The sequence below is a fragment of the Haliotis rufescens genome, unplaced genomic scaffold, assembly GCF_023055435.1.
Source record: "Haliotis rufescens isolate VD_foot unplaced genomic scaffold, xgHalRufe1.0.p SCAF_15, whole genome shotgun sequence".
Lineage (NCBI taxonomy): Eukaryota > Metazoa > Mollusca > Gastropoda > Lepetellida > Haliotidae > Haliotis > Haliotis rufescens.
Genome location: NW_025963835.1, coordinates 11,784,423 through 11,807,967, shown reverse-complemented (window position 1 = coordinate 11,807,967; position 23,545 = coordinate 11,784,423). Strand labels below are relative to the sequence as shown.

General features: G+C 40.3%; 24 non-coding genes across 24 annotated transcripts; all 24 read right to left on the bottom strand.

The window, feature by feature from the left end:
- Nucleotides 1-285: 285 nt before the first annotated feature.
- On the bottom strand, nucleotides 286-357 carry Trnah-gug. The gene has a single exon. It is a non-coding gene; the product is annotated as a tRNA-His (tRNA).
- A 561-nt stretch (nucleotides 358-918) lies between these two features.
- Nucleotides 919-990, bottom strand: Trnah-gug. The gene has a single exon. It is a non-coding gene; the product is annotated as a tRNA-His (tRNA).
- A 309-nt stretch (nucleotides 991-1,299) lies between these two features.
- On the bottom strand, nucleotides 1,300-1,371 carry Trnah-gug. The gene has a single exon. It is a non-coding gene; the product is annotated as a tRNA-His (tRNA).
- A 563-nt stretch (nucleotides 1,372-1,934) lies between these two features.
- Trnah-gug lies at nucleotides 1,935-2,006 on the bottom strand. The gene has a single exon. It is a non-coding gene; the product is annotated as a tRNA-His (tRNA).
- A 309-nt stretch (nucleotides 2,007-2,315) lies between these two features.
- On the bottom strand, nucleotides 2,316-2,387 carry Trnah-gug. The gene has a single exon. It is a non-coding gene; the product is annotated as a tRNA-His (tRNA).
- A 561-nt stretch (nucleotides 2,388-2,948) lies between these two features.
- Trnah-gug lies at nucleotides 2,949-3,020 on the bottom strand. The gene has a single exon. It is a non-coding gene; the product is annotated as a tRNA-His (tRNA).
- A 309-nt stretch (nucleotides 3,021-3,329) lies between these two features.
- Trnah-gug lies at nucleotides 3,330-3,401 on the bottom strand. The gene has a single exon. It is a non-coding gene; the product is annotated as a tRNA-His (tRNA).
- A 561-nt stretch (nucleotides 3,402-3,962) lies between these two features.
- On the bottom strand, nucleotides 3,963-4,034 carry Trnah-gug. The gene has a single exon. It is a non-coding gene; the product is annotated as a tRNA-His (tRNA).
- A 309-nt stretch (nucleotides 4,035-4,343) lies between these two features.
- Nucleotides 4,344-4,415, bottom strand: Trnah-gug. The gene has a single exon. It is a non-coding gene; the product is annotated as a tRNA-His (tRNA).
- Nucleotides 4,416-4,978: 563 nt separating this feature from the next.
- On the bottom strand, nucleotides 4,979-5,050 carry Trnah-gug. Its single transcript has one exon. It is a non-coding gene; the product is annotated as a tRNA-His (tRNA).
- A 309-nt stretch (nucleotides 5,051-5,359) lies between these two features.
- Nucleotides 5,360-5,431, bottom strand: Trnah-gug. Its single transcript has one exon. It is a non-coding gene; the product is annotated as a tRNA-His (tRNA).
- Nucleotides 5,432-5,992: 561 nt separating this feature from the next.
- Nucleotides 5,993-6,064, bottom strand: Trnah-gug. The gene has a single exon. It is a non-coding gene; the product is annotated as a tRNA-His (tRNA).
- A 309-nt stretch (nucleotides 6,065-6,373) lies between these two features.
- Trnah-gug lies at nucleotides 6,374-6,445 on the bottom strand. Its single transcript has one exon. It is a non-coding gene; the product is annotated as a tRNA-His (tRNA).
- Nucleotides 6,446-7,006: 561 nt separating this feature from the next.
- On the bottom strand, nucleotides 7,007-7,078 carry Trnah-gug. Its single transcript has one exon. It is a non-coding gene; the product is annotated as a tRNA-His (tRNA).
- Nucleotides 7,079-7,387: 309 nt separating this feature from the next.
- On the bottom strand, nucleotides 7,388-7,459 carry Trnah-gug. Its single transcript has one exon. It is a non-coding gene; the product is annotated as a tRNA-His (tRNA).
- Nucleotides 7,460-8,402: 943 nt separating this feature from the next.
- Trnah-gug lies at nucleotides 8,403-8,474 on the bottom strand. Its single transcript has one exon. It is a non-coding gene; the product is annotated as a tRNA-His (tRNA).
- A 563-nt stretch (nucleotides 8,475-9,037) lies between these two features.
- On the bottom strand, nucleotides 9,038-9,109 carry Trnah-gug. The gene has a single exon. It is a non-coding gene; the product is annotated as a tRNA-His (tRNA).
- A 309-nt stretch (nucleotides 9,110-9,418) lies between these two features.
- Trnah-gug lies at nucleotides 9,419-9,490 on the bottom strand. Its single transcript has one exon. It is a non-coding gene; the product is annotated as a tRNA-His (tRNA).
- A 563-nt stretch (nucleotides 9,491-10,053) lies between these two features.
- Nucleotides 10,054-10,125, bottom strand: Trnah-gug. The gene has a single exon. It is a non-coding gene; the product is annotated as a tRNA-His (tRNA).
- A 1,321-nt stretch (nucleotides 10,126-11,446) lies between these two features.
- On the bottom strand, nucleotides 11,447-11,518 carry Trnah-gug. Its single transcript has one exon. It is a non-coding gene; the product is annotated as a tRNA-His (tRNA).
- A 940-nt stretch (nucleotides 11,519-12,458) lies between these two features.
- On the bottom strand, nucleotides 12,459-12,530 carry Trnah-gug. Its single transcript has one exon. It is a non-coding gene; the product is annotated as a tRNA-His (tRNA).
- A 309-nt stretch (nucleotides 12,531-12,839) lies between these two features.
- Trnah-gug lies at nucleotides 12,840-12,911 on the bottom strand. Its single transcript has one exon. It is a non-coding gene; the product is annotated as a tRNA-His (tRNA).
- Nucleotides 12,912-13,470: 559 nt separating this feature from the next.
- On the bottom strand, nucleotides 13,471-13,542 carry Trnah-gug. The gene has a single exon. It is a non-coding gene; the product is annotated as a tRNA-His (tRNA).
- A 309-nt stretch (nucleotides 13,543-13,851) lies between these two features.
- On the bottom strand, nucleotides 13,852-13,923 carry Trnah-gug. The gene has a single exon. It is a non-coding gene; the product is annotated as a tRNA-His (tRNA).
- Nucleotides 13,924-23,545: the final 9,622 nt, after the last annotated feature.

Sequence of the window (23,545 nt, the reverse complement as noted above, 5' to 3'; positions counted from 1 at the left end):
TGGCATATTAGCTCAAGACATTCTTGGTTCTGTAATGGCTTGAACTTGATTTCTTTTCACTGTCTTCACAAAATGCAGGGGTAAATTACGTCTTTCCTAAAGGCAACTAAAATATACGTAAATCAGGAGTCTATTTCCAAATTTAATTTACTCAATTAAAAGGTTTGGAATAGTTTCAAGTCAAATGATTTTATGCATTGCTTTGAAATAGGCCGACCTGTAAAATTAACGTGTGTGCTTTAATGGAATATTGAAATATTAATGATATCCCCAAAAAGGTGTAGATGCCGAGACCAGGATTCGAACCTGGGTTCTTGCGGCCACAACGCAAAGTCCTAACCACTAGACGATCACGGCTGTTCTACAACCTGAAATGGCCAGCGATTTATACACATTTTCAGCTTTTCCTTGTTACAATTATAGTCTATAAACACATCGCTTTGTCACAGTATAACGTTGATGACGCCCTCTAAAAACAGCAGGAAGTCCCGAACAAGTCAATGAGCAGAGAGTTTTCGTCATCTACTTATTACACTACAAATGTACATGATGATAGGAGTAACTTACAGTCACAGTATTCACGACACGAAGGTAGCAAATACAACAGAGAGTTATTTGCCATAGAAGATGGACAAGGAAAATATGCCTACTTTTGATGGAAGCAATCAGAAGGAGTGTAACGCCTCAGATAGCTACGTTAGCTACACAATGGACATAAGGCATTCTAAAAGTAGGTGCCTCTCTAACTATCGTCGTACCTGGATGGTTACAGACAATGTCTTCATTTCCCACTGAATTTGTGTTCAACTGAGGCGCGTGAAACTCGGCCAAAAGTTGCGCAACTGGTTGGTTGGCCACTGGAAAGCGTCCTGCCTCGGAAAAAGCAGAGAAACACATCCTGCAAAAGCTCGGGCAACATGCCGTGACCCGGATTCGAACCGGGGTTCTTGCGGCCACAACGCAAAGTCCTAACCACTAGACGATCACGGCCACTTGTCACCCTGTTATCAGCATGGCATATTAGCTCAAGACATTCTTGGTTCTGTAATGGCTTGAACTTGATTTCTTTTCACTGTCTTCACAAAATGCAGGGGTAAATTACGTCTTTCCTAAAGGCAACTAAAATATACGTAAATCAGGAGTCTATTTCCAAATTTAATTTACTCAATTAAAAGGTTTGGAATAGTTTCAAGTCAAATGATTTTATGCATTGCTTTGAAATAGGCCGACCTGTAAAAGTAAACGTGTGTGCTTTAATGGAATATTGAAATATTAATGATATCCCCAAAAAGGTGTAGATGCCGAGACCAGGATTCGAACCTGGGTTCTTGCGGCCACAACGCAAAGTCCTAACCACTAGACGATCACGGCTGTTCTACAACCTGAAATGGCCAGCGATTTATACACATTTTCAGCTTTTCCTTGTTACAATTATAGTCTATAAACACATCGCTTTGTCACAGTATAACGTTGATGACGCCCTCTAAAAACAGCAGGAAGTCCCGAACAAGTCAATGCGCAGAGAGTTTCCGTCATCTACTTATTACACTACAAATGTACATGATGATAGGAGTAACTTACAGTCACAGTATTCACGACACGAAGGTAGCAAATACAACAGAGAGTTATTTGCCATAGAAGATGGACAAGGAAAATATGCCTACTTTTGATGGAAGCAATCAGAAGGAGTGTAACGCCTCAGATAGCTACGTTAGCTACACAATGGACATAAGGCATTCTAAAAGTAGGTGCCTCTCTATAACTATCGTCGTACCTGAATGGTTACAGACAATGTCTTCATTTCCCACTGAATTTGTGTTCAACTGAGGCGCGTGAAACTCGGCCAAAAGTTGCGCAACTGGTTGGTTGGCCACTGGAAAGCGTCCTGCCTCGGAAAAAGCAGAGAAACACATCCTGCAAAAGCTCGGGCAACATGCCGTGACCCGGATTCGAACCGGGGTTCTTGCGGCCACAACGCAAAGTCCTAACCACTAGACGATCACGGCCACTTGTCACCCTGTTATCAGCATGGCATATTAGATCAAGACATTCTTGGTTCTGTAATGGCTTGAACTTGATTTCTTTTCACTGTCTTCACAAAATGCAGGGGTAAATTACGTCTTTCCTAAAGGCAACTAAAATATACGTAAATCAGGAGTCTATTTCCAAATTTAATTTACTCAATTAAAAGGTTTGGAATAGTTTCAAGTCAAATGATTTTATGCATTGCTTTGAAATGGGCCGACCTGTAAAAGTAAACGTGTGTGCTTTAATGGAATATTGAAATATTAATGATATCCCCAAAAAGGTGTAGATGCCGAGACCAGGATTCGAACCTGGGTTCTTGCGGCCACAACGCAAAGTCCTAACCACTAGACGATCACGGCTGTTCTACAACCTGAAATGGCCAGCGATTTATACACATTTTCAGCTTTTCCTTGTTACAATTATAGTCTATAAACACATCGCTTTGTCACAGTATAACGTTGATGACGCCCTCTAAAAACAGCAGGAAGTCCCGAACAAGTCAATGAGCAGAGAGTTTCCGTCATCTACTTATTACACTACAAATGTACATGATGATAGGAGTAACTTACAGTCACAGTATTCACGACACGAAGGTAGCAAATACAACAGAGAGTTATTTGCCATAGAAGATGGACAAGGAAAATATGCCTACTTTTGATGGAAGCAATCAGAAGGAGTGTAACGCCTCAGATAGCTACGTTAGCTACACAATGGACATAAGGCATTCTGAAAGTAGGTGCCTCTCTAACTATCGTCGTACCTGAATGGTTACAGACAATGTCTTCATTTCCCACTGAATTTGTGTTCAACTGAGGCGCGTGAAACTCGGCCAAAAGTTGCGCAACTGGTTGGTTGGCCACTGGAAAGCGTCCTGCCTCGGAAAAAGCAGAGAAACACATCCTGCAAAAGCTCGGGCAACATGCCGTGACCCGGATTCGAACCGGGGTTCTTGCGGCCACAACGCAAAGTCCTAACCACTAGACGATCACGGCCACTTGTCACCCTGTTATCAGCATGGCATATTAGCTCAAGACATTCTTGGTTCTGTAATGGCTTGAACTTGATTTCTTTTCACTGTCTTCACAAAATGCAGGGGTAAATTACGTCTTTCCTAAAGGCAACTAAAATATACGTAAATCAGGAGTCTATTTCCAAATTTAATTTACTCAATTAAAAGGTTTGGAATAGTTTCAAGTCAAATGATTTTATGCATTGCTTTGAAATAGGCCGACCTGTAAAAGTAAACGTGTGTGCTTTAATGGAATATTGAAATATTAATGATATCCCCAAAAAGGTGTAGATGCCGAGACCAGGATTCGAACCTGGGTTCTTGCGGCCACAACGCAAAGTCCTAACCACTAGACGATCACGGCTGTTCTACAACCTGAAATGGCCAGCGATTTATACACATTTTCAGCTTTTCCTTGTTACAATTATAGTCTATAAACACATCGCTTTGTCACAGTATAACGTTGATGACGCCCTCTAAAAACAGCAGGAAGTCCCGAACAAGTCAATGAGCAGAGAGTTTTCGTCATCTACTTATTACACTACAAATGTACATGATGATAGGAGTAACTTACAGTCACAGTATTCACGACACGAAGGTAGCAAATACAACAGAGAGTTATTTGCCATAGAAGATGGACAAGGAAAATATGCCTACTTTTGATGGAAGCAATCAGAAGGAGTGTAACGCCTCAGATAGCTACGTTAGCTACACAATGGACATAAGGCATTCTAAAAGTAGGTGCCTCTCTAACTATCGTCGTACCTGGATGGTTACAGACAATGTCTTCATTTCCCACTGAATTTGTGTTCAACTGAGGCGCGTGAAACTCGGCCAAAAGTTGCGCAACTGGTTGGTTGGCCACTGGAAAGCGTCCTGCCTCGGAAAAAGCAGAGAAACACATCCTGCAAAAGCTCGGGCAACATGCCGTGACCCGGATTCGAACCGGGGTTCTTGCGGCCACAACGCAAAGTCCTAACCACTAGACGATCACGGCCACTTGTCACCCTGTTATCAGCATGGCATATTAGCTCAAGACATTCTTGGTTCTGTAATGGCTTGAACTTGATTTCTTTTCACTGTCTTCACAAAATGCAGGGGTAAATTACGTCTTTCCTAAAGGCAACTAAAATATACGTAAATCAGGAGTCTATTTCCAAATTTAATTTACTCAATTAAAAGGTTTGGAATAGTTTCAAGTCAAATGATTTTATGCATTGCTTTGAAATAGGCCGACCTGTAAAAGTAAACGTGTGTGCTTTAATGGAATATTGAAATATTAATGATATCCCCAAAAAGGTGTAGATGCCGAGACCAGGATTCGAACCTGGGTTCTTGCGGCCACAACGCAAAGTCCTAACCACTAGACGATCACGGCTGTTCTACAACCTGAAATGGCCAGCGATTTATACACATTTTCAGCTTTTCCTTGTTACAATTATAGTCTATAAACACATCGCTTTGTCACAGTATAACGTTGATGACGCCCTCTAAAAACAGCAGGAAGTCCCGAACAAGTCAATGCGCAGAGAGTTTCCGTCATCTACTTATTACACTACAAATGTACATGATGATAGGAGTAACTTACAGTCACAGTATTCACGACACGAAGGTAGCAAATACAACAGAGAGTTATTTGCCATAGAAGATGGACAAGGAAAATATGCCTACTTTTGATGGAAGCAATCAGAAGGAGTGTAACGCCTCAGATAGCTACGTTAGCTACACAATGGACATAAGGCATTCTAAAAGTAGGTGCCTCTCTATAACTATCGTCGTACCTGAATGGTTACAGACAATGTCTTCATTTCCCACTGAATTTGTGTTCAACTGAGGCGCGTGAAACTCGGCCAAAAGTTGCGCAACTGGTTGGTTGGCCACTGGAAAGCGTCCTGCCTCGGAAAAAGCAGAGAAACACATCCTGCAAAAGCTCGGGCAACATGCCGTGACCCGGATTCGAACCGGGGTTCTTGCGGCCACAACGCAAAGTCCTAACCACTAGACGATCACGGCCACTTGTCACCCTGTTATCAGCATGGCATATTAGATCAAGACATTCTTGGTTCTGTAATGGCTTGAACTTGATTTCTTTTCACTGTCTTCACAAAATGCAGGGGTAAATTACGTCTTTCCTAAAGGCAACTAAAATATACGTAAATCAGGAGTCTATTTCCAAATTTAATTTACTCAATTAAAAGGTTTGGAATAGTTTCAAGTCAAATGATTTTATGCATTGCTTTGAAATAGGCCGACCTGTAAAAGTAAACGTGTGTGCTTTAATGGAATATTGAAATATTAATGATATCCCCAAAAAGGTGTAGATGCCGAGACCAGGATTCGAACCTGGGTTCTTGCGGCCACAACGCAAAGTCCTAACCACTAGACGATCACGGCTGTTCTACAACCTGAAATGGCCAGCGATTTATACACATTTTCAGCTTTTCCTTGTTACAATTATAGTCTATAAACACATCGCTTTGTCACAGTATAACGTTGATGACGCCCTCTAAAAACAGCAGGAAGTCCCGAACAAGTCAATGAGCAGAGAGTTTTCGTCATCTACTTATTACACTACAAATGTACATGATGATAGGAGTAACTTACAGTCACAGTATTCACGACACGAAGGTAGCAAATACAACAGAGAGTTATTTGCCATAGAAGATGGACAAGGAAAATATGCCTACTTTTGATGGAAGCAATCAGAAGGAGTGTAACGCCTCAGATAGCTACGTTAGCTACACAATGGACATAAGGCATTCTGAAAGTAGGTGCCTCTCTAACTATCGTCGTACCTGAATGGTTACAGACAATGTCTTCATTTCCCACTGAATTTGTGTTCAACTGAGGCGCGTGAAACTCGGCCAAAAGTTGCGCAACTGGTTGGTTGGCCACTGGAAAGCGTCCTGCCTCGGAAAAAGCAGAGAAACACATCCTGCAAAAGCTCGGGCAACATGCCGTGACCCGGATTCGAACCGGGGTTCTTGCGGCCACAACGCAAAGTCCTAACCACTAGACGATCACGGCCACTTGTCACCCTGTTATCAGCATGGCATATTAGCTCAAGACATTCTTGGTTCTGTAATGGCTTGAACTTGATTTCTTTTCACTGTCTTCACAAAATGCAGGGGTAAATTACGTCTTTCCTAAAGGCAACTAAAATATACGTAAATCAGGAGTCTATTTCCAAATTTAATTTACTCAATTAAAAGGTTTGGAATAGTTTCAAGTCAAATGATTTTATGCATTGCTTTGAAATAGGCCGACCTGTAAAAGTAAACGTGTGTGCTTTAATGGAATATTGAAATATTAATGATATCCCCAAAAAGGTGTAGATGCCGAGACCAGGATTCGAACCTGGGTTCTTGCGGCCACAACGCAAAGTCCTAACCACTAGACGATCACGGCTGTTCTACAACCTGAAATGGCCAGCGATTTATACACATTTTCAGCTTTTCCTTGTTACAATTATAGTCTATAAACACATCGCTTTGTCACAGTATAACGTTGATGACGCCCTCTAAAAACAGCAGGAAGTCCCGAACAAGTCAATGCGCAGAGAGTTTCCGTCATCTACTTATTACACTACAAATGTACATGATGATAGGAGTAACTTACAGTCACAGTATTCACGACACGAAGGTAGCAAATACAACAGAGAGTTATTTGCCATAGAAGATGGACAAGGAAAATATGCCTACTTTTGATGGAAGCAATCAGAAGGAGTGTAACGCCTCAGATAGCTACGTTAGCTACACAATGGACATAAGGCATTCTAAAAGTAGGTGCCTCTCTAACTATCGTCGTACCTGGATGGTTACAGACAATGTCTTCATTTCCCACTGAATTTGTGTTCAACTGAGGCGCGTGAAACTCGGCCAAAAGTTGCGCAACTGGTTAGTTGGCCACTGGAAAGCGTCCTGCCTCGGAAAATGCAGAGAAACACATCCTGCAAAAGCTCGGGCAACATGCCGTGACCCAGGTTCGAACCGGGGTTCTTGCGGCCACAACGCAAAGTCCTAACCACTAGACGATCACGGCCACTTGTCACCCTGTTATCAGCATGGCATATTAGATCAAGACATTCTTGGTTCTGTAATGGCTTGAACTTGATTTCTTTTCATTGTCTTCACAAAATGCAGGGGTAAATTACGTCTTTCCTAAAGGCAACTAAAATATACGTAAATCAGGAGTCTATTTCCAAATTTAATTTACTCAATTAAAAGGTTTGGAATAGTTTCAAGTCAAATGATTTTATGCATTGCTTTGAAATAGGCCGACCTGTAAAAGTAAACGTGTGTGCTTTAATGGAATATTGAAATATTAATGATATCCCCAAAAAGGTGTAGATGCCGAGACCAGGATTCGAACCTGGGTTCTTGCGGCCACAACGCAAAGTCCTAACCACTAGACGATCACGGCTGTTCTACAACCTGAAATGGCCAGCGATTTATACACATTTTCAGCTTTTCCTTGTTACAATTATAGTCTATAAACACATCGCTTTGTCACAGTATAACGTTCATGACGCCCTCTAAAAACAGCAGGAAGTCCCGAACAAGTCAATGAGCAGAGAGTTTTCGTCATCTACTTATTACACTACAAATGTACATGATGATAGGAGTAACTTACAGTCACAGTATTCACGACACGAAGGTAGCAAATACAACAGAGAGTTATTTGCCATAGAAGATGGACAAGGAAAATATGCCTACTTTTGATGGAAGCAATCAGAAGGAGTGTAACGCCTCAGATAGCTACGTTAGCTACACAATGGACATAAGGCATTCTAAAAGTAGGTGCCTCTCTATAACTATCGTCGTACCTGAATGGTTACAGACAATGTCTTCATTTCCCACTGAATTTGTGTTCAACTGAGACGCGTGAAACTCGGCCAAAAGTTGCGCATCTGGTTGGTTGGCCACTGGAAAGCTTCCTGGCTCGGAAAATGCAGAGAAACACATCCTGCAAAAGCTCGGGCAACTAGCGTGACCCGGATTCGAACCGGGGTTCTTGCGGCCACAACGCAAAGTCCTAACCAGTAGACGATCACGGCCACTTGTCAACCTGTTATCAGCAAGGCATATTAGCTCAAGACATTCTTGGTTCTGTAACGGCTTGAACTTGATTTCTTTTCTCTGTCTTCACAAAATGCAGGGGTAAATTACGTCTTTCCTAAAGGCAACTAAAATATACGTAAATCAGGAGTCTATTTCCAAATTTAATTTACTCAATTAAAAGGTTTGGAATAGTTTCAAGTCAAATGATTTTATGCATTGCTTTGAAATGGGCCGACCTGTAAAAGTAAACGTGTGTGCTTTAATGGAATATTGAAATATTAATGATATCCCCAAAAAGGTGTAGATGCCGAGACCAGGATTCGAACCTGGGTTCTTGCGGCCACAACGCAAAGTCCTAACCACTAGACGATCACGGCTGTTCTACAACCTGAAATGGCCAGCGATTTATACACATTTTCAGCTTTTCCTTGTTACAATTATAGTCTATAAACACATCGCTTTGTCACAGTATAACGTTGATGACGCCCTCTAAAAACAGCAGGAAGTCCCGAACAAGTCAATGCGCAGAGAGTTTCCGTCATCTACTTATTACACTACAAATGTACATGATGATAGGAGTAACTTACAGTCACAGTATTCACGACACGAAGGTAGCAAATACAACAGAGAGTTATTTGCCATAGAAGATGGACAAGGAAAATATGCCTACTTTTGATGGAAGCAATCAGAAGGAGTGTAACGCCTCAGATAGCTACGTTAGCTACACAATGGACATAAGGCATTCTAAAAGTAGGTGCCTCTCTATAACTATCGTCGTACCTGAATGGTTACAGACAATGTCTTCATTTCCCACTGAATTTGTGTTCAACTGAGACGCGTGAAACTCGGCCAAAAGTTGCGCAACTGGTTGGTTGGCCACTGGAAAGCGTCCTGCCTCGGAAAAAGCAGAGAAACACATCCTGCAAAAGCTCGGGCAACATGCCGTGACCCGGATTCGAACCGGGGTTCTTGCGGCCACAACGCAAAGTCCTAACCACTAGACGATCACGGCCACTTGTCAACCTGTTATCAGCATGGCATATTAGCTCAAGACATTCTTGGTTCTGTAATGGCTTGAACTTGATTTCTTTTCTCTGTCTTCACAAAATGCAGGGGTAAATTACGTCTTTCCTAAAGGCAACTAAAATATACGTAAATCAGGAGTCTATTTCCAAATTTAATTTACTCAATTAAAAGGTTTGGAATAGTTTCAAGTCAAATGATTTTATGCATTGCTTTGAAATGGGCCGACCTGTAAAAGTAAACGTGTGTGCTTTAATGGAATATTGAAATATTAATGATATCCCCAAAAAGGTGTAGATGCCGAGACCAGGATTCGAACCTGGGTTCTTGCGGCCACAACGCAAAGTCCTAACCACTAGACGATCACGGCTGTTCTACAACCTGAAATGGCCAGCGATTTATACACATTTTCAGCTTTTCCTTGTTACAATTATAGTCTATAAACACATCGCTTTGTCACAGTATAACGTTGATGACGCCCTCTAAAAACAGCAGGAAGTCCCGAACAAGTCAATGAGCAGAGAGTTTCCGTCATCTACTTATTACACTACAAATGTACATGATGATAGGAGTAACTTACAGTCACAGTATTCACGACACGAAGGTAGCAAATACAACAGAGAGTTATTTGCCATAGAAGATGGACAAGGAAAATATGCCTACTTTTGATGGAAGCAATCAGAAGGAGTGTAACGCCTCAGATAGCTACGTTAGCTACACAATGGACATAAGGCATTCTAAAAGTAGGTGCCTCTCTATAACTATCGTCGTACCTGAATGGTTACAGACAATGTCTTCATTTCCCACTGAATTTGTGTTCAACTGAGACGCGTGAAACTCGGCCAAAAGTTGCGCATCTGGTTGGTTGGCCACTGGAAAGCTTCCTGGCTCGGAAAATGCAGAGAAACACATCCTGCAAAAGCTCGGGCAACATGCCGTGACCCGGATTCGAACCGGGGTTCTTGCGGCCACAACGCAAAGTCCTAACCACTAGACGATCACGGCCACTTGTCACCCTGTTATCAGCAAGGCATATTAGCTCAAGACATTCTTGGTTCTGTAATGGCTTGAACTTGATTTCTTTTCACTGTCTTCACAAAATGCAGGGGTAAATTACGTCTTTCCTAAAGGCAACTAAAATATACGTAAATCAGGAGTCTATTTCCAAATTTAATTTACTCAATTAAAAGGTTTGGAATAGTTTCAAGTCAAATGATTTTATGCATTGCTTTGAACTGGGCCGACCTGTAAAAGTAAAATGGTGTGCTTTAATGGAATATTGAAATATCAATGATATCCCCAAAAAGGTGTAGATGCCGAGACCAGGATTCGAACCGGGGTTCTTGCGGCCACAACGCAAAGTCCTAACCACTAGACGATCACGGCCACTTGTCACCCTGTTATCAGCAAGGCATATTAGCTCAAGACATTCTTGGTTCTGTAATGGCTTGAACTTGATTTCTTTTCACTGTCTTCACAAAATGCAGGGGTAAATTACGTCTTTCCTAAAGGCAACTAAAATATACGTAAATCAGGAGTCTATTTCCAAATTTAATTTACTCAATTAAAAGGTTTGGAATAGTTTCAAGTCAAATGGTTCTATGCATTGCTTTGAACTGGGCCGACCTGTAAAAGTAAACGTGTGTGCTTTAATGGATTATTGAAATATCAATGATATCCCCAAAAAGGTGTAGATGCCGAGACCAGGATTCGAACCTGGGTTCTTGCGGCCACAACGCAAAGTCCTAACCACTAGACGATGACGGCTGTTCTACAACCTGAAATGGCCAGCGATTTATACACATTTTCAGCTTTTCCTTGTTACAATTATAGTCTATAAACACATCGCTTTGTCACAGTATAACGTTGATGACGCCCTCTAAAAACAGCAGGAAGTCCCGAACAAGTCAATGAGCAGAGAGTTTTCGTCATCTACTTATTACACTACAAATGTACATGATAATAGGAGTAACTTACAGTCACAGTATTCACGACACGAAGGTAGCAAATACAACAGAGAGTTATTTGCCATAGAAGATGGACAAGGAAAATATGCCTACTTTTGATGGAAGCAATCAGAAGGAGTGTAACGCCTCAGATAGCTACGTTAGCTACACAATGGACATAAGGCATTCTAAAAGTAGGTGCCTCTCTATAACTATCGTCGTACCTGGATGGTTACAGACAATGTCTTCATTTCCCACTGAATTGGTGTTCAACTGAGACGCGTGAAACTCGGCCAAAAGTTGTGCATCTGGTTGGTTACTGGAAAGCTTCCTGGCTCGGAAAATGCAGAGAAACACATCCTGCAAAAGCTCGGGCAACATGCCGTGACCCGGATTCGAACCGGGGTTCTTGCGGCCACAACGCAAAGTCCTAACCACTAGACGATCACGGCCACTTGTCAACCTGTTATCAGCAAGGCATATTAGCTCAAGACATTCTTGGTTCTGTAATGGCTTGAACTTGATTTCTTTTCACTGTCTTCACAAAATGCAGGGGTAAATTACGTCTTTCCTAAAGGCAACTAAAATATACGTAAATCAGGAGTCTATTTCCAAATTTAATTTACTCAATTAAAAGGTTTGGAATAGTTTCAAGTCAAATGGTTTTATGCATTGCTTTGAACTGGGCCGACCTGTAAAAGTAAACGTGTGTGCTTTAATGGAATATTGAAATATCAATGATATCCCCAAAAAGGTGTAGATGCCGAGACCCGGATTCGAACCTGGGTTCTTGCGGCCACAACGCAAAGTCCTAACCACTAGACGATCACGGCTGTTCTACAACCTGAAATGGCCAGCGATTTATACACATTTTCAGCTTTTCCTTGTTACAATTATAGTCTATAAACACATCGCTTTGTCACAGTATAACGTTGATGACGCCCTCTAAAAACAGCAGGAAGTCCCGAACAAGTCAATGAGCAGAGAGTTTTCGTCATCTACTTATTACACTACAAATGTACATGATAATAGGAGTAACTTACAGTCACAGTATTCACGACACGAAGGTAGCAAATACAACAGAGAGTTATTTGCCATAGAAGATGGACAAGGAAAATATGCCTACTTTTGATGGAAGCAATCAGAAGGAGTGTAACGCCTCAGATAGCTACGTTAGCTACACAATGGACATAAGGCATTCTAAAAGTAGGTGCCTCTCTATAACTATCGTCGTACCTGGATGGTTACAGACAATGTCTTCATTTCCCACTGAATTGGTGTTCAACTGAGACGCGTGAAACTCGGCTAAAAGTTGTGCATCTGGTTGGTTACTGGAAAGCTTCCTGGCTCGGAAAATGCAGAGAAACACATCCTGCAAAAGCTCGGGCAACATGCCGTGACCCGGATTCGAACCGGGGTTCTTGCGGCCACAACGCAAAGTCCTAACCACTAGACGATCACGGCCACTTGTCACCCTGTTATCAGCAAGGCATATTAGCTCAAGACATTCTTGGTTCTGTAATGGCTTGAACTTGATTTCTTTTCACTGTCTTCACAAAATGCAGGGGTAAATTACGTCTTTCCTAAAGGCAACTAAAATATACGTAAATCAGGAGTCTATTTCCAAATTTAATTTACTCAATTAAAAGGTTTGGAATAGTTTCAAGTCAAATGATTTTATGCATTGCTTTGAACTGGGCCGACCTGTAAAAGTAAACGTGTGTGCTTTAATGGATTATTGAAATATCAATGATATCCCCAAAAAGGTGTAGATGCCGAGACCAGGATTCTAACCTGGGTTCTTGCGGCCACAACGCAAAGTCCTAACCACTAGACGATCACGGCTGTTCTACAACCTGAAATGGCCAGCGATTTATACACATTTTCAGCTTTTCCTTGTTACAATTATAGTCTATAAACACATCGCTTTGTCACAGTATAACGTTGATGACGCCCTCTAAAAACAGCAGGAAGTCCCGAACAAGTCAATGAGCAGAGAGTTTTCGTCATCTACTTATTACACTACAAATGTACATGATAATAGGAGTAACTTACAGTCACAGTATTCACGACACGAAGGTAGCAAATACAACAGAGAGTTATTTGCCATAGAAGATGGACAAGGAAAATATGCCTACTTTTGATGGAAGCAATCAGAAGGAGTGTAACGCCTCAGATAGCTACGTTAGCTACACAATGGACATAAGGCATTCTAAAAGTAGGTGCCTCTCTATAACTATCGTCGTACCTGGATGGTTACAGACAATGTCTTCATTTCCCACTGAATTGGTGTTCAACTGAGACGCGTGAAACTCGGCCAAAAGTTGTGCATCTGGTTGGTTACTGGAAAGCTTCCTGGCTCGGAAAATGCAGAGAAACACATCCTGCAAAAGCTCGGGCAACATGCCGTGACCCGGATTCGAACCGGGGTTCTTGCGGCCACAACGCAAAGTCCTAACCACTAGACGATCACGGCCACTTGTCACCCTGTTATCAGCAAGGCATATTAGCTCAAGACATTCTTGGTTCTGTAATGGCTTGAACTTGATTTCTTTTCTCTGTCTTCACAAAATGCAGGGGTAAATTACGTCTTTCCTAAAGGCAACTAAAATATACGTAAATCAGGAGTCTATTTCCAAATTTAATTTACTCAATTAAAAGGTTTGGAATAGTTTCAAGTCAAATGATTTTATGCATTGCTTTGAAATGGGCCGACCTGTAAAAGTAAACGTGTGTGCTTTAATGGAATATTGAAATATTAATGATATCCCCAAAAAGGTGTAGATGCCGAGACCAGGATTCGAACCTGGGTTCTTGCGGCCACAACGCAAAGTCCTAACCACTAGACGATCACGGCTGTTCTACAACCTGAAATGGCCAGCGATTTATACACATTTTCAGCTTTTCCTTGTTACAATTATAGTCTATAAACACATCGCTTTGTCACAGTATAACGTTGATGACGCCCTCTAGAAACAGCAGGAAGTCCCGAACAAGTCAATGAGCAGAGAGTTTCCGTCATTTACTTATTACACTACAAATGTACATGATGATAGGAGTAACTTACAGTCACAGTATTCATGACACGAAGGTAGCAAATACATCAGAGAGTTATTTGTCATAGAAGATGGACAAGGAAAATATGCCCATTTTTGATGGAAGTTATAAGAAGGAGTGTAACGCCTCAGATAGCTACGTCGTGAAAGAATCGAACCAGGTTCGATTGCTATTAGGGCAGTTGGTATGAAAATTCAAATTCTTCACATTTTTCACTGTAGTAACATCGCTTCTGTATCGCTTAATTGTGTTGATTGTACGTCTGCATTTACTCTGCCACCTGTCATCCACTATGTGTATACTAATCACCATACGCATTGACTTCCTACGCACTATTCCTGTAAAGCACCACATTCACTTGTTGAAGGCATTTTGTGGGTGTTAATATTGTAGTAGTAATTATTCCACAATAATAATTAGTTTTATTACGGTTCTCACTCAAGAGACATTTTAATAATGTCACGGCGTTTGTGTCATGCTTCCCTGTCAAGCTTCTGTTTAACTTGCCTTCTTTACAGTGAAATTACTTATTTATTTCAGTTACCTGTCGCTTACGTTAATATAGGATGTTAATTGCTGTTAACAAACTTCCTTTATTAAAAAATATACAAAAATATCAAATAAACATGATCTGCATGTGTCTTCACGAGCTTGACCCAGGATGATGACATGTACTATTTGCGAGACGTGTCGTGACAGACGTGGGCGCATGCGTCTGGTTTATGTGGCAAATGAGGCGATAATTTACACGCAAATACGCCTTTACAAGAGCCACATTTTGTTTGATAGTAACCTTTGACATACATGTGTTGGCTGTACATGATTTATACAAGACAGGGCAAAATGTCAGACATGTTCCTTGTACTTGTGTTGGGGGAAACTAGCAAGTTACATAAGGGAAGGGCATATCTCCGTAGCTGACACTCGGTGTATTTCGGTGTTGATGTGCGACAAGAAGCAGATACAGATTGAGAAAAAATTAAATCGGGCCATTATCGGGTTTGGTTTGAACGTTGTAATTAGTGCCCTGAGTCGTAATAAGACCTTGTCTTTATGTTATGCTTGTTTGGTGTTTCACGCCGCTTTCAGCGATATTCCAGCTATATGACGTCTGGACCTGACGCAGTTGTGATACGATGGCATGCGTCAACCATAGTACAGTTTACTAGACAGATAAATCATATAGTACAGTTTGGTATACGGATAAGACACGTAGTACAATTTGCTAGACAGATAAATTACATAGTACAGTTTGCTATACGGATAAGACACGTAGTACAATTTGCTAGACAGATAAATTACATAGTACAGTTTGCTATACGGATAAAACATGTCGCACAATTTTTTGGACAGATGAATCACATAGTACAATTTGCTATACAGATAAAACACGTAGTACAATTTGCTAGACGGATAAATCACATAGTACAGTTTGCTATATAGATAAAACACGTAGTACAATTTTCTGGACAGATGAAACGCATAATACAATTTGCTGGACAGATGAAACGCATAATACAATTTGCTGGACAGATGAAACGCATAATACAATTTGCTGGACAGATGAAACGCATAATACAATTTGCTGGATAGAGAATATACATAATACAATCTAATAATATAATTTGCTAGATTGATAATACACATAATACAATCTAATAGACACGTAAAACACAATACAATTTGCTAGATTGATAATACACATAATACAATCTGATAGACGCGTAAAACACAAATCAATTTGCTAGACTGATAACACACATTGTACAATTTGCTGGATCGATAAAACACATAATTAAATCGAATTTGAGTTCACAGAAAGATAAAGTGGGTTATGAATGACTGTTATGACTTGCACCACATGTTTCAGTGAATATTTGATCTGGCTTTGTGTTTGGGATGTGATTCATTAATTGATTCATTCCATTAATTGATTCATTCCATTAATTGATTCATTCCATTAATTGATTCATTCCATTAATTGATTCATTCTATTAATTGATTCAATCCATTATTTGATTCATTCCCTAACACAATACAGTTTGCTAGATTGATAATACACATAATACAATCTGATGGACATATAAAACACTATACAATTTGCTAGATTGATAATACACATAATACAATCTGATAGACACATAAAACACTATACAATTTGCTAGATTGATAATACACATAATACAATCTGATAGACACATAAAACACTAAACAATTTGCTAGATTGATAATACACATAATACAATCTGATAGACACATAAAACACTATACAATTTGCTAGATTGATAATACACATAATACAATCTGATAGACATATAAAACACTATACAATTTGCTAGATTGATAATACACATAATACAATCTAATAGACACATAAAACACTAAACAATTTGCTAGATTGATAATACACATAATACAATCTGATAGACACATAAAACACTAAACAATTTGCTAGATTGATAATACACATTTGTACAATTTGCTAGATAGATAAAACGCAAAAATTAGTTTGAATGTGAGTTTACAGAGAGACAGACAAGGTGGGTTGTGAATGACTGTTATGACTTGCACCACATGTTTCAGTGTATATTTGGTCTGCTTTTGCTTGTGTTTGGGATGTGATTCATTGATACAAGCTCGCGAAAACCTGTTATCATCACATTTTGTTTCACAAACATCTCATGATAAATTCGGAATCGCTTTCAGCAGAGATTTCTCATGAAGGTGTAAAGGGTCTTGTCGCTTTTATCGGACATACAGTAGAAATCGTGCAATGGACTCTGCTTTTTGCTGTTACTTTTAAATGGGAAGGGATTTGTTAAACTATGCTAGGGCTGCAAGTTAAGTCGGACCCAATCCCCTTTAAACCTTACACTTCGTAACAAAACTGCAATACTGTTGAAAGCAGTCAGACACCTTACTCTCCATCTCACATATACGCCGTCGTAAACACGTGGAGATCCCGGGTTACCACTGGTCCCCATTAAGCTATGTTAATCGTAAAAGGCTAGTAAATAGATCGGGTGGTCTGGCTCGCTGACTGATTGTGTGTTATCGTCCACGGACACATAAATGTTGTATTTATGTTGTTATGAACAGATGTGTGAAAAGCGTGGAGGTTCAGATTGAGGAGCATCCGATTTCCTAAAGGGACAAGAGATGAATTTTACTTGTTTGCTCCTACAAATCACAACATAAAAAGTTGCTGTGAGATTGAAGCTTGAGAGGGAGGGGGGAGAGAGGGAGATGGAGGGAGATAGAGGGGGGGAGAGAGAAGAGAGAGAGAAGAGAGAAGATAGAGGGAGATAGAGAGAAGAGGGAGCAGAGAGAGAGGGAGAGAGAGAGAGAGAAAAGCGAGCGAGAGAAAAGAGAGAGGGGGAGAGAGAGAGAAATAGTTTTATATTTCAAGTTTGAAAGGAAAGGGTGAGGTTTCTGTCAAGTGCGTGAGTTGACCACCCCAACTGCGTTGCATGACTAAACTGCACCACCAGCACATGCAAGTGGGTGGAGACTCGAGTGCACCTCTCGACATAATGATCCACTGTCACAGCGCCATTTCTAGCTTTAATGTCACAACTTTAAACGCAGACATTATCCATTAATAAGCATGTCATTTTACCATAACAACCATACTTGGTAAAATAGATGACAGCGTGGACCTTTTGTCCCTGCTAACCTGTTTTATCATGCTGACACCGTAGACCGTACGGTACATTGCATGATTCTCTTCAATAAAGCGACAGGCGTGGCTTGTTTCACTTTGTTACTAATGATATAGTTCTCCCTTTCATGGGCATTTGCGTACATTTCTCACTCTATTGTTCATGCACGATTTAGAATAGGTGTGGGTATGGGTTAATATATTACCGGAACAATACCTTTATCTTGATGTAATAGTTTCATCAAAAACGTGTTCACGGCCTGCCCCATGTTTTGAGAACAGTCCATATAGGTGAGACAATCTATTTCAGCGGATCGGAAATCTTTGGTCCATCAGAGTACTCACAACATATTTACCTTCCTCTACTCCCTTGTACATTTTGTTCGTAATCACCTATCGACGTATGCCAATATCATTGTTAATTATATGAGTTGAGTGTTACGCCGTCTTTAATAACATTCCAGCAATATCGCAATAATGTTACAGTAAAATATCTGTGTGCTTTGTACCATGCCTGTCCCGATGTTACACACACGCACACGCACGCGCACACACACGCGCACGCACGCACGCACGCACGCACGCACACACGCACATACACACGCACACACAACTCCATTCACAATTACAATTTGGCGACACTCCTTGTGACAAGCTGAGTTTGGACAAACTGATCGAGTTATCGGTGCATAACCATCGTTCCATTACCCGATAAGAAAGCATCAACACTATCAATACTCAGCATCGATGCAGTGGTAAACTATCGACAGTATTGATATTGATCGACATAATCAGATTAATGTTATACTGGTTTGCATTATTTTTTCTTTTCGTTTTGATCACCCTGCACCCTGCCTGAAAATGACTAGCACCTCCCTGCACGCCCTACACCTTCTAAACCAGTCTGCTGAATCTATGCATTTGTCATTACTGATTTTCATAGGTCTATTCATATAATTTTCAGGTTCGCTGTCTTGATTGATGCATGTCATCGTATCCCAATTGCGTGGATCGATGCTCATAATGTCAATCACTTGATTGTCTGGGACAGACTCGATTGTTTACAGACCGCCGTCATATAGCTGTAATATTGCTGAGTGCGACGTTAAACAACAAACAAAACAAACCATATAATTTTCATTGCTAGCATGCCCTTTATGGCAACTGGAATTTGTTCCGGCGGATTATCTAGACTGGTTATTCACACCATGTTGTCTAATGCTCGAGAACACACTGAAGGACGGCCAATGTACTTATCATCCATGGCAATACTATCGCAGTTTTGGTACCGGGATCGTAGTGCGGGAATACTTTTTTTTAACTATTGCAAAACTGCGCTAGGTGACAAGTCAGCAAGTTATACCAAATCATCGCTTCCTTCGGCTAGGAGATGTAGCTGGTTATTTCACTTGCGGTTCACAGGGAACTGTAACATTCCATGTGACACAGTCACTTCGTATATCTCAGTCTTATCTCTACATATGAGGTCAACGTTAAGGTCAACATCCACAAATCTTAACGAATAGCACTTTAAATGATTAGTTCCTACTTTGGTGTATCTATGGCTTACGCTTACAAAATTCCGTCCTTGGCAGGGTTTTGTGGGGTCAACGTAACATGGAAATATGTTAAACTATCCTTTGACATTTTCCTAATTCAAACAAAACAATGGAAATCAATGTTTATAGTTGGTAAACTGTGTCAAAATGTAGAGTATATTTACTGGAACATTATTCACAGGTGCTCTTTCACATATCTCGTTAACGAAAGGACAATATGTAGGGCGCGACTCAAATAATCTGTGTTTCTTTGACATAATACTTTGTCTGGTACTATGAGACGATTGATTCGGGGCGCTTATTATTTTCAGTGAGACATGATTCCTAGAAAATATCAGCAGTAGTTATCATTATCAGCTTGTTTCGTCGGATAATCATTATTTTTCATATCTGATTGTATATTTATTTAGTAAACGAAAAGGTAGATTCTATGTTGCCGTTATGGACTTTTCAAAAACATTTGATTCCGTAGACAGAAAAAAAGCCTCATGTAAGTTCTAAAATTGAGAAGACCGCCTCCGTGGTCTAGTGGTAGAGCGTCCGCCCGGAGAGCGGAAGGTCCGGCGGGGTTCGATCCCCGGCCCCGTCATACCAAAAGACGTTAAAAGATGGTACTTGTTGTTACCCTGTCTGGCGCTCGGCATTAAGGGGCTAAAACAAGGACTGGTTGGCTCGGAGTCAGTATACTGTGTCTGAGTGGGGTATTCATGTTAAACTGCGACATGGTATCTCAGTGTGCTAGCACTATAAATCGGCATCAGTCTGGACTAGTACAAGCAGCCACACACACATACACGTGCACGCACGTCGCTATATAAGTGCAATAATCTTGGACGCGACGTTAAACCCCATTTCACCTCACCTCTAAAATTTAGTTAAAATGTTGAATGTGATTCAGTTTCTGTATTCTTCTGGGACATGTGTAAGACGTAAAGGTAGTTTGATAAACAGGGCAGCTGAGGCCACAAATATAGTTGAGTTGAGTCAAACTCAATATTTCTTCACCCAGTGTGTTGAAATTACTTTCATTGGTATTCAACGGTGTTAACTTTAACAACAGCTTGGGTGAAACAGATTTTCTTTATTTCTGTAGTTCTTAACATTTAATACTGTAGCAAAGCATGAGGATTCATTTGTGAGGATTGCTGAAAATGATGCTTGTCCAAGATGTTTCTTATTATATTTGGGGGCACGGGTGGCCCAGTCGTCTAAGGCGCCGTGCTTCGCTGTGCAGAGTTGCGTCCCTTGGGCACGCCAGAAACCTATGATTGTGGGTTCGAATCCCGGTTCGCCCCGATTATGTTTCTAGGTTTGTCAGCACCATGCCGGTGCTCGTGGGTTTCACCGAAGTTGTAAACGTCTGAGACCTGCATCACTTCGAGCTTTCTTCCCTCATTAAGCTGACACGCCGTGATATAACTGGAATAATGTTAAAAGCGGCGTTAAACTAAAACTCACTCACTCTTATGATATTTGTTTTTTACTGCTCCCAGTATGTAGCAGTTGGGCTTTGGAATTCAAACTTCATTATTTAGAATATCAACTGCTGCTGTATTTGGTGAGGTTTTTTATTTCTTATCCCCCTTTACTTATAACATCATATCATCAACCAATTACTTGACATTGAATTACATAATACAATTTAAATAAATAAATATTATCCTAGGTATCTTCCCATCTTTCTCAAGTCAGTGTTACCTGAAACACATCTATTATTATTTTCTTGTCTTATATTGAGCTTAATATTATTTTAAAATTTTAAATGTCTGAGAGAATATTAATAAGCATTCAGACGTTTGGATGTAAACATGACATAATGTATTATATTTGATAACATCGATGAAGGAGCAAAATAAAGTATGTGTTTTCCATACAAATACCCATTGTCATACATGTCGACGAGGAGACACTTATTCTCTGATTTACATGAATTGTTCTTTTGTTGTTGGCTGATGATGTTATTTTTATTTCTGAGAAAGTAAGTATGCTACAAGAGAAACTGCATTTTCTAGATGATCTTTGTTCAGCATGGACCGTATAATTATGTTAACCTATAGAAAACATAATTTTTTTTGGTAAAGATGGAATCGTATTGAAATTGTTGAATTTGTATCCGACTATAAGTACCTTGGACTTTTGATGACTCCATCTCTGAACGTAACAAGAACAGTGTCACACGTGGCTTTAAATGGAAATATGTCACTTCTATATGTTTTGGGGTTTTATTTAAATTATGTAATTAGTGTATTTGTGGGGGGTACAAGCGGTGAGGCAGAACGTTCACCTTTTCGCTAACACCTGGTATCATCACTATTTCATAGTGATTCACAAACACATGCTTATGATACAGTCAGAATCGTACAGCTGACTGCTTTTAGCAGAGATTGCTTTTGTTTATGGATTTTCTTTTGTTTATATTTGACCGCCTTCGTGGTCTAATGGTAGAGCGCCCGGAGAGCGGAAGGTCCGGGGTTCGATCCCCGACCGCGCCATACCAAAAGACGTTAAAAGATGGTACTTGTTGTTACTCTGTCTGGCGCTCGGCATTAAGGGGTTAAAACAAGGACTGGTCGGCTCGGAGTCAGTATACTGTGTCTGAGTGGGGTAATCATGTTAAACTGCGGCATGGTATCTCAGTGAGCTAGCACTATAAATCGGCATCAGTCCGGACTAGTACAAGCAGCCACACACACACGCATACACGTACATGCACGTCGCTATATAAGTGCAATAATCTTGGACGCGACGTAAACCCCATTTCACCTCACTTCACCTTGTTTATATTTACAGTAATATTTGCTGGTTATGTCTGAACAAAATACTCAATGACGCAAGCAGTTCAATTCCAAAAGCGTTTGATTCCTTTTAACCATTCCATTAATTCGTTTAGCTTGAATCTTGACATACACTGTGCAGTCCTGGAAAAGAACATTTGAGTGTGAGCAGAAGTAGTCCAAAGTTGCCTATAACTGTGTCTGTAGGCCTGTGTGGGTATTTCGTCTGGCAATATTGTTACCCTATCAAACTGTCTTTGTCAGTTAGATACATTTTCTTCTGTAGATGTACATACAGTAAACTACGATTATAACGAACTCAAAGGGACCATCAAATTTTAGTTCGGTATAACCGCAGTTTGTTAGAAGCATATATACAGCAAATGGCCGGGACAAAAAAAACAGTTCGTTGTTTCCGCCAGTTCGTTATAAGCGTGTTCGTTATAATCGTAGTTTACTGTACGTTCATATCATCACATACTGGAAAACAGAACTACGTATTCTGAAGGGAAGGTATCTCAACCATCAAATGAAGACACATAATGATGTTCAAGTACAGTAAACTACGTTTGAAATACGTTTGATTGGCATTTATTAGATTTATTAGTAACACTAAAGACAAGATATTTTATAGATGACAACTTTTCTATTCATTATGATGCGACGTTTCGGAAAAAATCCTTATACGGTTGACAAGCAAGAGTGAATAAGACAGCAAAGTACCAGTGAAAATAGTGAATTGGACATCATTTTTTGTCACCGATGAGGCAAATTTGGAAATGTCCCCCGTATGCCTTCAATAAAACTTTTGGAAAGCGTGACCGAGGCTTCGAATGTTGTAATCTTGATGAAAATAACAAATTCTGAGCAAGAATCATATGACGCTCTTTGAAATCTTGGTAGAAGGAGCATGCTCGATTGTATCTCAAACTTGTGAAATGTAGACACCAAAGGCTGGAGCTGCAGGAATATTGCTCGATATAAACGGGAAGTTGACTATTGGACAGTTGAAGTCGTCCTCCTTGTCATACAGTCTCGGGGAGAGGTTTTTGTCACTCTGAATATGTGTGCAAAGATCTAAATATGAAACAGACTAGGCGGTCTCACTTGATTCCTTTATGTCTAGTCTAGGTGGGTAAATCAGTGGAAGGGAATTGGTTTTTTAATGGTTATTGAACTTCTTGTCCAAATTCCTTTGTTTTGACTTTGCCAACCCGAGCAGAAATTCCTATTCTGGGCATAAAGAAACAAACCAGCGAAAAGGGAAGCACATCTTTGTGTCCACGGGGATGCCTACTTCTTGCCTCAAGTCTTACCCCCCAAATTTTACATAGATTTTATCAGTGAGGAAGACAAACATTTCAATTTTTTTTTTCAGTAAAACCGATGGCATTTGCATTCGTTTTTAACAACTTGTCCTGAAATATA